Raw genomic sequence first — 15,396 nt, forward strand, 5'->3', positions numbered from 1 at the left:
AGACTTTTGTGGTGCAAAAAAAAGAAGGCAAAGTATGAGCTTGAGGTATGTACAGGCTCATTCACATTGTTCCCTGAGGCAATATTACAATTGTTATTGATTGCTCGTGTGTGTGTGTGTGTGTGTGTATGTGTAATAGCACTCAGGGTTATTATGAGGAAAGAATGAAATAATCTCATGGGTGCCACTCTAAGGTCCTTGGAAGAACAGTAACATATAAATGTGATTGTTTATCACCCTGCAAATGATGAATGCCCTTACACAACAGTTTGAGTAATATAATCATAAATAGTGTGACAATCATAAAGTGCATTTAAACTGAGTATCCTTAATGTGAACAAAATCTCTCTTGCATTACGAATAGATTTATAAAGTTCATTTTGAATTATGACTAATCAAAGCAGTTGTGCCGCTTAATGATATCAATGATGAAATTAAGTTTAAATTTTATTTATGTAATAAATGCATGAACAAATTAACACTTCAAGTGGATGCATAAATGGCAGATTTTGTTCTTTTAAAGTGAGAACTCACACAGATCCACCCCCATGCCTTGCGATGTCTTTTCCTCCCACTATGTTGTTCCATTTCAGTGAAAGAAAGGAATATTCCTGTCTTGTGTAAGTTAGATTTCCACAGAACATCCACTAGATTTTCACTCCAGATGTTTCATTCTTCCTATTCAAATTAAAAGCAGCCCACGGTTCCTTTGTTGTCTGCATGTACATTGCATATCAAAATATTGGCAAAGGAATAAGGCTATCAGTGACAGAAAATTAAATGGAAGGTGAATAGCGTGCAGTACAGTGCAGTATATAAAGATGTGGAAGAGAGTGGAAGTTGAAATAATGAGAATATTGCAAAAGTAAACCACTATACTTAACCCCAGCAGGAACAAAAGGAAACTGTTCTTAAAACGATAGCATTCACATTCCATGAGCCTTCTGCAGTACAATTGCAACATATAACAACAGACATTTATAACTGAAAATTCTGGTCATGGGCAGAGATAGCAGAGAAGTGATGTTGGATTTTATTTTATTTTAAGTAACATATTCATAATTATATTTTACCTCTTGAACTGTTAACGTCCATCTTCAAACTTTCACTTTTTTTAGAGGAAAGCTTAGGTTTGTGATTCTAATGCCAAAAACCTACACATACTTATTGGACCAGCTGCTGTTCAGTTACACATAATTGTTAATTGAAACTTAGGCATTCAAAACAAGAATCAAAAGATGTTACACGCTCAGTGCTACTGCTTGTGTAGTTGAGTTTTTGTGATCTTTAGAAGTAAAGTGGAGTGGGGAGTTAAACAGCCAGTTGCTACAGGAGAAGGACTGAGAGCAACATTATGAGAGGGTTGTTTCTAGGACCAAGCAGAAACTGCAAAGTTCCCTTGTTATTTTTGTTATTGGATCCTGGATGTTGTTTATGTAATCATGATATATTTATAGTTCTGAAATGTTGATTTTTGTAAGTTATTATGTTTGCTATTGTGTTGTTTGGCTATGTTATTAGGAAACTCTTTTTGTACCATTTTGTTTTGAAATATACAGTGGTACCTCAGGTTACAGACTCTGCTAACCCAGAAATAGTACCTCGGGTTAAGAACTTTGCTTCAGGATGAGAACAAAAATAGCACGGCAGTGTGGTGGCAGCAGGTGGCCCCATTAGATAAAGTGGTACCTCAGGTTAAAAACAGTTTCAGGTTAAGAACGGACCTCCAGAACGAATTAAGTTCTTAACCCGAGGTACCACTGTATTGCTTTCTTTGTGCAAGTTGCCTTGAGCATAATTTTTGTGTGTGGCAATGTGGCATACAAATAAATGAAATGAAATGAGTCAGTGGTGGTTTGTGTTCATTGGAAGTGCCAGTTATAGTTTTGACCTCAGCTTCCCTGTAAGGGTAAGCTAAGGAGCAGGAAACTGACACACAGTGCCATTCTCTAGATTGGTTGTACATAGGGAGGCAGGCAGGTGGGGGGCTAGCTGAGGGCAGTATCAGGATGGTTGGATAGTGCCCCATATACCTAATGAAGCAGCCCCCACTGTAAACCGTCTTATATTCTCTATAGCTTTGTTTCTTTTTTTCTTTTCTTTTCTTTTCCAGATGGATCATGCTACCCAGAGACAAACCAATGGCAGGATATATTTATTTATTAAATTTATATCCCCCATATCCCTGCTTCCAAAATGCCGGTGTAAACTGTATTTTGCTATTTCTGGGTGCCGCCCAGAAAACAACTATTTTGTAGTGCCTGCTAATTAGAATGAGTGTAAATCAGAGGGGAGGTTAGGCCAGCCATCCCCAACCTGGCACCCAGAAATGTTGGACAACAACTCCCACCCCTACATTCACCGAGATTTAGGGTGCGGAGAAAAGATTTGCAAGTTCTTACAGAACTTTAATGCAAATCTATCTCCGAATGGGGGACTGATACGGAAGGGGGGGGCATGTCTTCTTCACCTTCTTCTTCGCTACAATATATCCATTTATTTCCAATTGTCAATGTCAAAAGGGGCTAAAATCTATAAAAATCATAGAAAATCAACGTGCCAATTTGCTCAATTTCTCTAGGACCCCATGACACCTCCCCTGTCCTCCATAATCCCTCAAGCAATGCATACATGGGCCATTGTCTTCTCAGGATGTGCTTATCTGCGCATATCTCCAGCTCTGCATATTCCCCCCTCCCTCCTCCATATCTCCAGCTCTCTGCATATTCCCCCCTCCCTCCTCCATATCTCCAGCTCTCTGCATATTCCCCCCTCCCTCCTCCATATGTTAATCCGGTGTAACCCAACCTCTTCCTATTGTATTCGTGATGTAATCTGTGTAACCCAACCTCTTAATGTATTCATAATGTAACTGGGATGTATTTTGCACTGTATTCTGGGATATGGAGGGAAATTTCAAAAGTTCATGTCACCCCTTTCTCGGGGTTCAATCTCACCTTGAACCTGTTGCGCAATAAACTTGGATCTTCTGCAGTTTGCTCCTGCTTCCGGCTGAGCTCATTTTCTTCCGCATGGACCCGCGGACCTCGTCCGACGAGCTGGGTGGCAGAGTAGCCCTGCACCCAGATTTTAGCCGTAACACACCACACCATTGGCCATGCTGACTGGGGCTCAAGGGAATCGTAGTATGAAACATCCAGAGGGGAAGATTGATCTTTAGGCACATATCTAAATACACCGATGTTTCAAATCTGTTTCTTGCATAGGGAAGCTGTTGGAATCCCTACTCAGCCAATAGGACAATAGGAGCCAACTCCTAAGGGCCCTTCGGCCCCCCAATAAAATATTTGACCTCCTAAAATTGATGGGCAAAACCATTCAAATGGTGTGTGCGCACCGCATCATGTGATCGATTATGCAAGGTAGGCTTACCTCCCCCCCTATTTTTTATTCAAGCTGGAACCCCCTGGCCACAATAAAGCTCAGCGCCTAGGACTTGCCAATCGCATGATCGGCAGTTCTAATCCCCGCGGCGGGGTGCGTTACCGTCGTTCGGTCCCAGCGCCTGCCAACCTAGCAGTTTGAAAGCACCCCCGGGTGCAAGTAGATAAATAGGGACCGCTTACCAGCAGGAAGGTAAACGGCGTTCCATGTGCTGCGCTGGCTCGCCAGATGTAGCTTGTCACGCTGGCCACGTGACCCGGAAGTGTCTGCGGACAGCGCTGGCTCCCGGCCTATAGAGTGAGATGAGCGCACAACCCTAGAGTCTGTCAAGACTGGCCCGTACAGGCAGGGGTACCTTTACCTTTAGGCCAGTCACTATGTCTTAGCCTAACCTATTTCATAGGGAAGTTGTGAGGATGAATGGGGAGGAGGGGATAATAACCATGCACACACCACCTTGAGACCCTTGCAGGGTTAAAGGTGGTACATAGATGTATAAATAAAGCAGGAAGAGGGTTACTACGCTTTTCCTCTGGGATCGTGTCCGGCAACAGACCCTCCCAGTGTCCCTAATATCCAGGGACAGTCCCAGATTTGCAGAAGGCATCCTGATTTCTGTTTTGACCCCAAAATGTCCCGCTTTTCCATCCCTGTTTCCATTGGAGGGTATGGACTTATCTAACTCTTGAGAAATCTGAAGAAGCCCTGTATAGGGAAGGTTTTTTAAAATATATATATGTTTTATTATGTTTTTCTTATATAATTTTTATTAAATTTTCTGTTTTACAATTTAAAATACTCATTTTGCATCCTTAAGATATCAATGACTTCCCTTCTTCTCTTTCCATGGTTCATTTTACATATTATAAATCCCTGCACATTTTACAAAAAAACTATACCATTCAGTATTCCATTATTGCATCCATCAAAACTTGTTTACACAGTTGAATTTATCTTAATGCTGCCAGTGTTTTCAGCTGTATACAATTATTTCCCATATATTCAATAAAACGTTTTACCAATCTACTTTAAACTTTACATTCTTCTTGTTCTCTTATTCTATATGCTAAGTCTGCAAGTTGTGCATATTCTCTCAACTTATGTTTTTAGATACAGTGGTACCTTGGTTCTCAAACGCCTTGGTACTCAAATAACTTGGAACCCAAACACTGCAAACCTGGAAGTAAGTGTTCTGGTTTGCAAACTTTTGGAGGGGGGGACTGAACATGCTCCATTTTGAGTGTTACACTTCCAATTTGAGTGCCACACTTCCTTTTGAGTGTTACACTGAGGTCTGTCTATTTTTGCCATTTATTTTGCGTTTTTGCTTTTGCGGCTTCTTTGTTTTGTTTTTGTGACTGTGTGGAACTCAGTTCAGCTACTGAACGATTGATTGTGTGACGACAATACAATGTTCATTGCTTTCATTTTATGGATCAGTGGTCTCATTAGATAGTAAAATTCATGTTAAATTGCTGTTTTAGGGGTTGCTTTTAAAAGCCTGGAACGGATTAATCCATTTTGCATTCCTTTCTATGGGAAAGCGCACCTTGGTTTCGGAACGCTTTGGTTTTGGAACAGACTTCCTGAACGGATTAAGTTTTAGAATAAAGGTACAGCTGTATGTTGGAAGCCACCCAGAGTGGCTGAGGCAATAAATATCACCATCACGGAATAGGACGCCCTTATTGGAGGGTCTGCGACAAATTCCCACAGGTGAAGTGGGACGAGCTACACCTGTTGAATGTCAAAAAAAAAAAAAAAGGCACAGGAGCCCTATTTTATTTGTTGGGAGAGGCGGGAGGGAGCAGCGGGAACACTTCCAAGCTGCAGTGCCGTCTCGGCGCTTTGGTGGCGAGAAAGGGAGAACAATCGCAGGAAGCCACAGCCGCGCCAGGCGCCTCCGGGCCTAGGAGAACAAACGAGCCCGTCAGGCCGCCCGGGTCTTTCGCCCGCCTGAGGCAAAGGAGGGGAACCGGGCAGGGGGGACTGGGGGGGGGCAAGCTGAGGTAACAACGGCAGCGGCGGTGGCGGCCGAAGCTCCTCCCCTGCTCGGGGCCGTTCTCTTCACCGGCGGAGGAACATTGTGACGCTGGCGGCGCTGGAACACCTGAAGCCACGGCGGCCGCGGGCGACGTGAGGTAAAAACAAAAGCAAGCCATTCTCGGGCGGAGGAAAGGGGAGGGGAGTCCCTGGGCAGGCAGGCAGCCGCCGCCATGAGGCTCCCCCTGTGAGGAGGGGCGCGAGGCCGCGGAGCCCTTCGAGGGAGTGGGGGGGGGGGACGACGACGCACGCAGCCGGCCTCCGCCCCCTTCCCTCAGAGCCGCGGGCAAGGTAGGTGGGGAAGGAGCGCCGCTTCGGCCCAGCTGGAAAAGCAGGTTCTTCCTCCTCAGGCAGCGGCCGCCGCCGCCGCCGCCGCCGCAGGGCGGAGCCGCGCATGCCGGGCAGGGACCACCAACCACCTCGGCAGGCGGCAGGCGGCGTGTCTCTCACGGAGGAGGAGGAGGAGAGGCGAATAGCTCGGGGATGCCTGGAAGCAGGAGGTGGGTCGTCGGGGTGCGAGGGTGGGGCGCGTCCCTGGCAGAGGGAGAAGGGAGCTGCGGTCTGAGGGGGGGGGGGCGTCAGGATTCAATCCCCCCCCCATTGCTTCGCCTGGGTAACCACAATTCCCCCGGTTCCAAAATGGCATCTCTCCCCCCCCCCACACCCCGCCTCACCCTTCGCTTGCTCGGTACCCCCCGCCCTCCCTTCTCATCCTTTCAGCAGATATGACAGCCAGCAGGTGCATTTGCTTCCTCCTCCCCGGTTTGGTGTTTTTCTTTCTTTTTTTTCTTTCGTAATTTGCTGCATTATTTGCTTTCAGTCGTTCACTTGGGCGCCTGCTGTTCGCAGGCCAGGGAAGCTGCTACTGACACTTTTTGAGGTCAGCAGCACAGTGTTACCATTCAAGCTGATAAGTAATAATAATGGGTATTATTATTATTATTAAACCCAGTGCTTTTTTTCCTGGGGGTATGCATACCCCTAAACATTTTGTGAATCTAAGTTTGGCCTCATTGAGGGGCAATATTTCAATATGAGTAGGAAAATGAGAGGACCCCTAAACATTTTTTTTAAAAGGAAAAAAGCACTGATTAAATCTACAGCACTGGTACCAGAGGGGCCAACTTGAATGAAATATTGGGGGGTGGCGGCACATAAGCCCGGTCCCACATAATCACAAGATGCACCCACCCACTATTTGAATGGCAACGTCCATTAACTTGGGGTGGGCACTAAGCCCCCTCAAATGTTTTTTCTCCGAGGACTGGTACTTTGGGTGTTTTTTCTCTGAGGACTGGTACTTTGGGTGCCTGCTAGGCACTGCAGAAGCCCTGAATTGTATGGTCTTGATCTGTGTTTTAGAGATTGCATTATCCAGTGATAAAGACTGTGTTGGGGTGGTCATGTCTCAGCTTCGTAAACTGGAATATGAATGAGCCTTTTGCCCACACATGCGTGCAGCCCCTTTGCTTCTTTCCCGGCTGATTCAGCAGACAAATCAGGACAGGGTGCCAACTTGAATAACATATTGGGGGCATGTAAGCAGCACCCCACATAATTGATCACAATATGTGGTACATGCACACCATTTGAATGGCAATGCCTATCAACTTTGGGGGAGGGGAACCAGCCCCCTCAAATATATTATTTGGTGGTGCAAAGGGACCTTGCCCCCTAGGAGTTGGCTCCTATGAATGGGGAAGTTTCCAGTCTTATCCAAACTAGGAAACTGTGGTTATCAGCTGCGGAACAAGCCTGTATGTTAAACCATGGTTTGAAGTTGTTTTAATATCCTAGTTTGTAACCATAGATTCATGGTTTGGATGATACAGGAAATGATGGTTAATTGAAGACTTACTGGTTTGATTGCAAGGAGTGGTGGGGCTGCATGCATAGGGGAAAGGCTCATTTGTAGCTTGACCCATTAAGTATTCAATATATGATCATCTGAAAGCAGAAATCATGAATTATAGCTTATAACTTGCACCATCTGAAATGTTTAGGATCATGATGGCAACTGTATTGTACTCCTGTCCTAGAAATAGTGGCAGGTTAACAGGAGGACAGGGAGAACAGGTGGATTGAAAGCTCCCTGGGGGCTTATTTAGACCTCATCATCATTGTATGCTGTCTTTCCATAGTTAAACCATGCTTACAATATCAATATGAAAACATTAAATATGCAATAAAATCAGACAATCCCTACCTAATTCATCATAAAGTATTGACAAGAAAAATACAAAAACAGTTGCAGTATCAGTAAAAATGCTTCTCCAAAATAAACTCTCAACCCAACAGAAACCCCCAAACACACCACCACCCCGGTAGTTTCTAGGCATCCTGAGCAGGAAGTCTCTTTGGGCTTAAGAGCAAGATAATCTCTGACCCCTTCAGCAGCAGCTTTGTAGTTGGAGTCTGTCAGGACCCTACCTTCCCTAAGCCATACTTCTCTGTATGTATTTTACATGTTGCCAGTGTTCTCCATGCATTGCTTCACATTGTATATCCCACCTAGTCTCCAAGGGCACTGTGAGATGGGGACTTGTCCAAAGACATCCTGTGACCTTCATATCTGAACAGGGTTTTCACCTGAGTTTGACAAGTCCATGCAAAACTTTCAGGAAATGACTCTGACAACAAACTTTAGGGAAACCCTTTCAAACCAATCCAAGTGAGAATTTCTGACATCTCTGAAGTAGACTCACAGGAAGTGTGGCATTCATGCCAGACTGTATTTGAGCAACTTTTTATCAACAAAGAAACAAACTAAACAATGAGTATTGCAGTTTTGTTGATGTTTCTAATTACGTTTTGCAGATACTGTAGTTATTTATTGATTTCATTGTATTTATGTTGTAAGCTGCCTTGATAATTTGTTGCGAAAGTGCAGGTCACAAATATACAAATAAATGATAGTTTGCCTTCCAGCCAGACAACTCATTCACCAGCTGGAAAGGTTTTGTTGTCACAAGGTAGCAAACTACCCATCATTGCCACTTCATAGGCCTGGATATAGACTCCCTGGGATATGCAGTCATTTTTTTGCTTGGGTCTTTCTCCACTGGTGCTCAAGTTCTTTCCTAGCCCATTTCATAGATCCCAGCACTTTAATATACTAGGGTGTCAAGGAGGCATTTGTTTAAGCCCTCTGCAGTCACTATCTGGTTCTAGGCATGCCACCAGCATCACTTTTCTATCTGAAAAAATATTGTTCATCATAATGGTTCCACAAGTGGAAAATGGAAATAGTCGTCATGTACTGTAGAGAGTTGTTGGAAGAACAAACCAAAATAAAGTTGTAAATCATTCAGTACATAAATTGTGCTGTATACCAAAGAGAGCAGCTTAATGAATATTTTGTTCTACTAAGAATGCTAATTTTATTTGTCAAATGTACATATATTTATTTATTAAATTTGTATACCCATAGATCTCAGGGCAGTTCACAACATATGTTGTCTCTTTCCTCCATGCAGTTCAAAAACGGTGTATATTCCCGGTCTAAACAACTTCAAAAGCAGATGATGTACCGTATTTTTAGCTCTATTGGACGCACCGGACCATAGGACGCACCGGACTATAGGAGGGGGAGAAGAGGAAAAAAAAAAATTTCTTGTTCTCCCCCTCTAAGTCAAGGTGCGTTCTGTGCATTCAAGGTGCGTTCACTTGAAGCCTCCAGAGCCCAGCGGGAGTTCCTGCTGGGCTCCAGAGGCTTTGGATTCCTTTCGACCTGCTCTTTGGGGCTGGCGGGGGGGGAGTGCCGCTTTCCCCCACCGCCAGCCCCAAAGACCAGGTTGGGGGACAACGGGAAGGTGGCGCTCTGCCTCCCCGCTGTCCCCCCAGCTTGTGGGGCTGGCGGTGGGGAAAGCAGCGCTTCTCCCCACCGCCAGCCTCCAAACCAGGTTGGGAAACAGCGGGAAGGCGGCGCTCCGCCTCCCCGCTGTCCCACGAGCTTGTGGGGCTGGCGGTGGGGCGAAGCACTGCTTTCCCCACCGCCAGCCTCCAAACCAGGTCGGGTTTGGAGGCTGCTATCCGCAAGCCTTGGGAGCCTGGCGGGAACTCCCACGGGCTCCCCAGGCTTGCGGATATCTGCCCGAAGCCTGGAGAGCAAGAGGGGTCGGTGCGCACCGACCCCTCTCACTCTCCAGGCTTCAGCGAAAGCCTGCACTCGCTCCATAGGACGCACACACATTTCCCCTTCATTTTTGGAGGGGGAAAAGTGTGTCCTATAGAGCGAAAAATACGGTAAATAACATAACTGAATGCTTTCCAGTGTTAACCAGATAAAATCTTTTAAACATAGAAACCAGCAAATCAATGAAAGATTTCCACATGCAGCTTCGTATTTATTCATTTGATTAATTTATGAATCACTTCCCAATGAAGCATGCAGAAGCAATATACAATATAATATAATATAATATAATATAATATAATATAATATAATAGAAGTCACAAATATTAAAACAGTTAAAGCAATTGCATATATAAGAACAATGGGAAACATATAAGCATGTGACAGGAAACATTTGAGCATGTGATTGCTGACTTGCAGCATCCTTGGAAGAGTATAGCCACATGAAGTTTCTGAATATGAAGTTTGGCTCTTAAACATAAAGACTCTTACAGACAAAAGCAACCTTAAACGAATGGGTATGATTATGCGAGTTTTTAATGTTCACTGGGCCCAGGATCCCAAGAATTGTTTCTCTTGAAGAAAATTTGAAGAACACTTAATATTATCCCAGTCAAATAGTTTATCATGTGTGAAAAATGATGCAAAAATAGAAGTTGAAAATACCTGTGTATCAGCATAAAAGCAAGAAAGCCGCACATAATTGCATTCTTCTGCCAAACTTGGTGCATGATCAGGCTGGAAGTTAACATTTTAGTTCCACTGAATCTAGATAATGCTTAATGCATTAAATTACACTGGATCGCTCAGTGGACCCATATATCCTTTAGAATACCACATTGCCAGACCAGACAGGACTCTGTCCCTCATTCTGGTAGGGGGTGGGGAGGCAGAAGTATTTCAGCCTTCATCAACCTGGTACCTTTCAGATGATTTGGACTACTCCTCCCGTCATCCCCAGCCAACAAATGCTCATTAGGACTAGAATCATAGAATAGAATCATAGAATCATAGAGTTGGAAGAGACCACAAGGGCCATCGAGTCCAACCCCCTGCCAAGCAGGAAACACCATCAGAGCACTCCTGACATATGGTTGTCGAGCCTCTGCTTAAAGACCTCCAAAGTAGGAGACTCCACCACACTCCTTGGCAGCAAATTCCACTGTCGAACAGCTCTCACTGTCAGGAAGTTCTTCCTAATGTTTAGGTGGAATCTTCTTTCTTGTAGTTTGGATCCATTGCTCCGTGTCCGCTTCTCCGGAGCAGCAGAAAACAACCTTTCTCCCTCCTCCATGTGACATCCTTTTATATATTTGAACATGGCTATCATATCACCCCTTAACCTCCTCTTCTCCAGGCTAAACATGCCCAGCTCCCTTAGCCGTTCCTCATAAGGCATCGTTTCCAGGCCTTTGACCATTTTGGTTGCCCTCCTCTGGACACGTTCCAGTTTGTCAGTGTCCTTCTTGAATTGTGGTGCCCAGAACTGGACACAGTACTCCAGGTGTGGTCTGACCAGAGCAGAATACAGTGGCACTATTACTTCCCTTGATCTAGATGCTATACTCCTATTGATGCAGCCCAGAATTGCATTGGCTTTTTTAGCTGCCGCGTCACACTGTTGGCTCATGTCAAGTTTGTGGTCAACCAAGACTCCTAGATCCTTTTCACATGTACTGCTCTCAAGCCAGGTGTCCCCCATCTTGTATTTGTGCCTCTCATTTTTTTTGCCCAAGTGCAATACTTTACATTTCTCCCTGTTAAAATTCATCTTGTTTATTTTTGCCCAGTTCTCTAATCTGTCAAGGTCGTTTTGAAGTGTGATCCTGTCCTCTGGGGTGTTAGCCACCCCTCCCAGTTTGGTGTCATCTGCAAATTTGATCAGGATGCCCTTGAGTCCATCATCCAAGTCGTTGATAAAGATGTTGAATAAGACCGGGCCCAAGACAGAACCCTGTGGCACCCCACTAGTCACTCTTCTCCAGGATGAAGAGGAACCATTGATGAGCACCCTTTGGGTTCGGTCAGTCAGCCAGTTACAAATCCACTGAGTGGTAGCATAGTCAAGACCGCATTTTACCAGCTTCTTTACAAGAATATCATGGGGCACCTTGTCAAATGCCTTGCTGAAATCAAGGTAGGCTACATCCACTGCGTTCCCTTCATCTACCAGGCTTGTAATTCTGTCAAAAAACGAGATCAGGTTAGTCTGACATGACTTATTTTTCAGAAATCCATGCTGACTATTGGTGATCACAGCATTCCTTTCTAGGTGCTCACAGACTGTTTGCTTAATGATCTGCTCCAGAATCTTCCCTGCTATTGATGTCAGACTGACTGGGCGGTAATTATTTGGGTCCTCTCTTTTCCCCTTTTTGAAAATAGGGACAACATTTGCCCTCCTCCAGTCTGCCGGGACTTCGCCTGTTCTCCAATGTCACCAATTTTGTTTTTAGATGTGGGTTACCATTTTAAAACTAACAGATGGCTATGCTAAAAGCAATATATGCTGCTAATTGCTAGTGTGGAATGCTGAATAAATGTTGGACTCAGTCTGGTGAGACTTGGCTTTGTAGTCCTATGTGGCCATGAAACTTGCTTAACCTTTCTTACAGACAAAATAAAAAAATTCCTTCCAGTAGCACCTTAAAGACCAACTAAGTTAGTTCTTGGTATGAGCTTTCGTGTGCATGCACACTTCTTCAGATACACTGTGTATCTGAAGAAATGTGCATGCACACGAAAGCTCATACCAAGAACTAACTTAGTTGGTCTTTAAGGTGCTACTGGAAGGAATTTTTTTATTTTGACTATGGCAGACCAACACGGCTACCTATCTGTAACTTTCTTACAGAGTTGTGATAAAATGGTTTGACCTTGTGTATGCCACCCTGACTTCTTTGGAAGAAGGATGGGGTGCAAATGTAGCTAATTAAATCTCAAACCCTTGCAATTTAATCCTTTGGAGTGAAAATTCAACAAGTGCAAGTTATCATTGCTGCTCCACGAATCACTGCCCTTCATTGCACAACGAATTTTGTTGGAGAAAACATTACAACCCTATTTTTCCACATTTTCTCTTTTTTTCACATGGTTAACTTGCAGTAAGTTCAACTAGGTTCTGTAAGAACTGAATCTGTCTATGTCCTTTAGATGTATCATACTTTAAAACTTTGCTTATATAATATCTAGAAGTTGGGTCCAGTATAGTTGAATAAGGTGTCCAGTCCCAAGTAAGGGATTTATTTATTTTTAAGATGAAACAATTAACTTGCTCATTTTAAAAGAAAAAGAAGCTAACTTGCTGAACAACCAGTGTGTCCTTGGCTATTTACTATGGCTTGGATTCTAAAACGAGTGAATGGAAGGGGGGGGGAATGAAAGGTACTCACCCACCTCACTCCTTCAGACACCTTTGCCCATGGATAGCCTCTTTGTAGGATGAGGATTCCTAACGAACAGCACAGAGAAGGATGTGTGTGTGTCCAAAATTAGGAGCAGGCCTCTGCCTGATTGTGGGCTGTTCTTCCCTTTCCAGCAGCCTGTGTGCTATATCCTACATTATTTAGAAGCCCCCCACCTAATCCTCCAGAGTAACTTTGGGGATTGATGCATGGGAAATTTCTGTGAAATTTATTCCATTCACTTGTTTTAAGATTCACCCCCATATCTGTTACGTTGGGTTATAATTTCACTTTCATGTAATAGCTTCAGGATCTTTTTCTGACTTGGTCACTAAGGTAGTTTCATTGGCCTTTGAAAACTTTGGTGTAACTCAGAAGCAGGGATAGCCAGTGTTTTATACTTGGAAGCTGCTTGCTTCTGAACTTATATGTTCAGGTGCTTTTTCATAGCAACAGAATAAGGTGCATTAAACTGCAATGGGGGTTGAGAGATGCCAGGTGGCTATTCATTGTAGCTGCAGGCTGAATTACCTGGCAACAAGACTGCATGAGGCCTGAAAATGTACAGTTGTTTCCATGACAAGTCGTCTCATTATTTCTAGGACCAGGTTGTATTGAATGTCCCCGGTAGACGCTTCCTACCATTCTCTGTCACCATTACTTCCGTTGCATTGATCATCCTTGGCAACTCTTCCCTTCACAGTCCAGGAAACTACCCTTTGAGTTAAAGGTGCTTTCCTGCCTCCAGGGTAGTCAAGGCAAGAGCAATATCAGGGTTGGGAGTGGAGTGTGCCCTGCGCATGATCACTTAGGTTCCCAGCTGTGGGGGAAATGTAAACACGTCATTCTTCCCTTTACAGACTCTCTGCTCCTGTTTGTGGTGATGGGGAAATGAAGGCAGGATCAGTGGCCACAGCTCTCCTATCCCTCTCCATGCGCTTACATATGTGTGAACAAAAAACCCAAATAGGGCTACAATGTCCTTTTTTAAAAAAGGACAGTTCATTTGGAAGGCTGAGAATGTCATTTATATATTCAGTTCATACTGAGGGGAAGGTCTGGTTTTGTGTAGTGCAGAGTTTTTCCCAATAGATATTCCTACTAGGTCAATGACTGTTTGCTTCAGCTTTATATATTTAGCTTTTTATGTTTCCTTGTCATGGTAGCTTATAATATAGCATCAAAATATCCCACATCTTTGTATAGTAGTTTCCAAGAGTGTGTAAATTTTACCTTGGATACCATGTTAATCTCTCCCCCCCCCCCCCCGGTATTTTTCTTACATTAATATTTTAAGCAGCTGTTTAAATTGGCAGGTAAATCCTGGTTTTTGTTTTTACAGGTCAAGAGTAGCATTTCTACTTGTTCTTTGTGTTTATTTTAAAAACTGGTTTGCTGTGCCTCCAGTCATTATATATTAGTTCCGTTGTTAAGGCAGGTGGCTAGTATTTTGCAATGGTATAACCTTGAAAGCACTTTTCTAGATTAAATCCTTCAGAGTATGGTTTAAAGCATCGCAAACAGCTAAGGTCCTTGAAATGTTGTACTTTCCATCTCTGATAATACTAATGTCAGCAATCACACACACACACACACACACACACACACATGCCTTGCCAACGTTCAGACCAAATTTATAAATAACTGCACACCTGGATTGCCTATGGCAGTCGAATTGTTACTGGGAATCTAGGCAGGAAAGCTTCTAGGCCACAAATGGTTGACATGGGAATGTGTGAACAAGCAAGCTACTGAGAGGTAATTTTATTTAATTGAAATCTATTTTCACCCTCTCTTTTTTACCATATATGCTTGCCAGTCAATTGACTGCCTATCCTTTTCTGCAGTCAAAACCTTTCATGAAGCCAATAATGCTTTATGAAATTCTTGGTAGCAGCTTAACTTTGCCTATTTATTGATAGCATTGTTTACTGTAAAGGGCAGGAGCAAGAGCTTAAGGCTGGTTAAACCTGCAGTAAATACGGGAAAATGTAGCAGCATAACAAACCTTCTCTTTGTGGTCACCCCTTGTAACCGCAGGTTTCTCCTGACTAGACCACCTCAGTAGCAAAGGTCACTGTTGGACTAAGCAGTCCAAAAGGGGTGGGTAGGAGTGGGAGAATCCAAGGCAGAGGAATCATGAAATCACAAGGCCTGCTGCACTCAATGCAAAAGGTGGGTGGGTATCTTTAGTTTTTCTTTCTGTCCACTGTGGTTTCCTTCATATTTTCCTTCCCATTGGTCCCAACAGTTGCTGGAATTGGGTTATTTGCAAAGCTGACCTATATTTGACAAGAAGCAGGATGAGGCTGCTGTGTGGAACAGCCAACAGTCCATGCTTGGAGATCTTTGGCTGTAACTCACCCCCCTACCCCCCCCCACTCTTCACCTTAGCCTGTCTGTATTTAT

At 43.9% G+C, this 15,396-nt stretch overlaps 1 protein-coding gene across 7 annotated transcripts in view; it reads left to right on the forward strand.

The window, feature by feature from the left end:
* The first annotated feature begins 5,279 nt into the window (after nucleotides 1-5,279).
* ICA1 (islet cell autoantigen 1) overlaps nucleotides 5,280-15,396 on the forward strand; it is a 64,118-nt gene continuing 54,001 nt past the window's right edge. For 2 of the 7 annotated variants that reach the window (XM_082193943.1, XM_082193946.1), the window contains exon 1: nucleotides 5,280-5,546. The gene's annotated coding sequence lies outside the window, so the exon portion shown is untranslated. Of the gene's footprint in view, nucleotides 5,547-5,572; nucleotides 5,740-5,804; nucleotides 5,949-15,396 lie in introns of those variants that run through there. The other 5 variants (XM_082193942.1, XM_082193945.1, XM_082193944.1 and 2 more) reach the window with 3 other exon arrangements.

Source organism: Podarcis vaucheri, assembly GCF_965113315.1.
Source record: "Podarcis vaucheri genome assembly, chromosome: 12".
NCBI classification, from domain to species: domain Eukaryota; kingdom Metazoa; phylum Chordata; class Lepidosauria; order Squamata; family Lacertidae; genus Podarcis; species Podarcis vaucheri.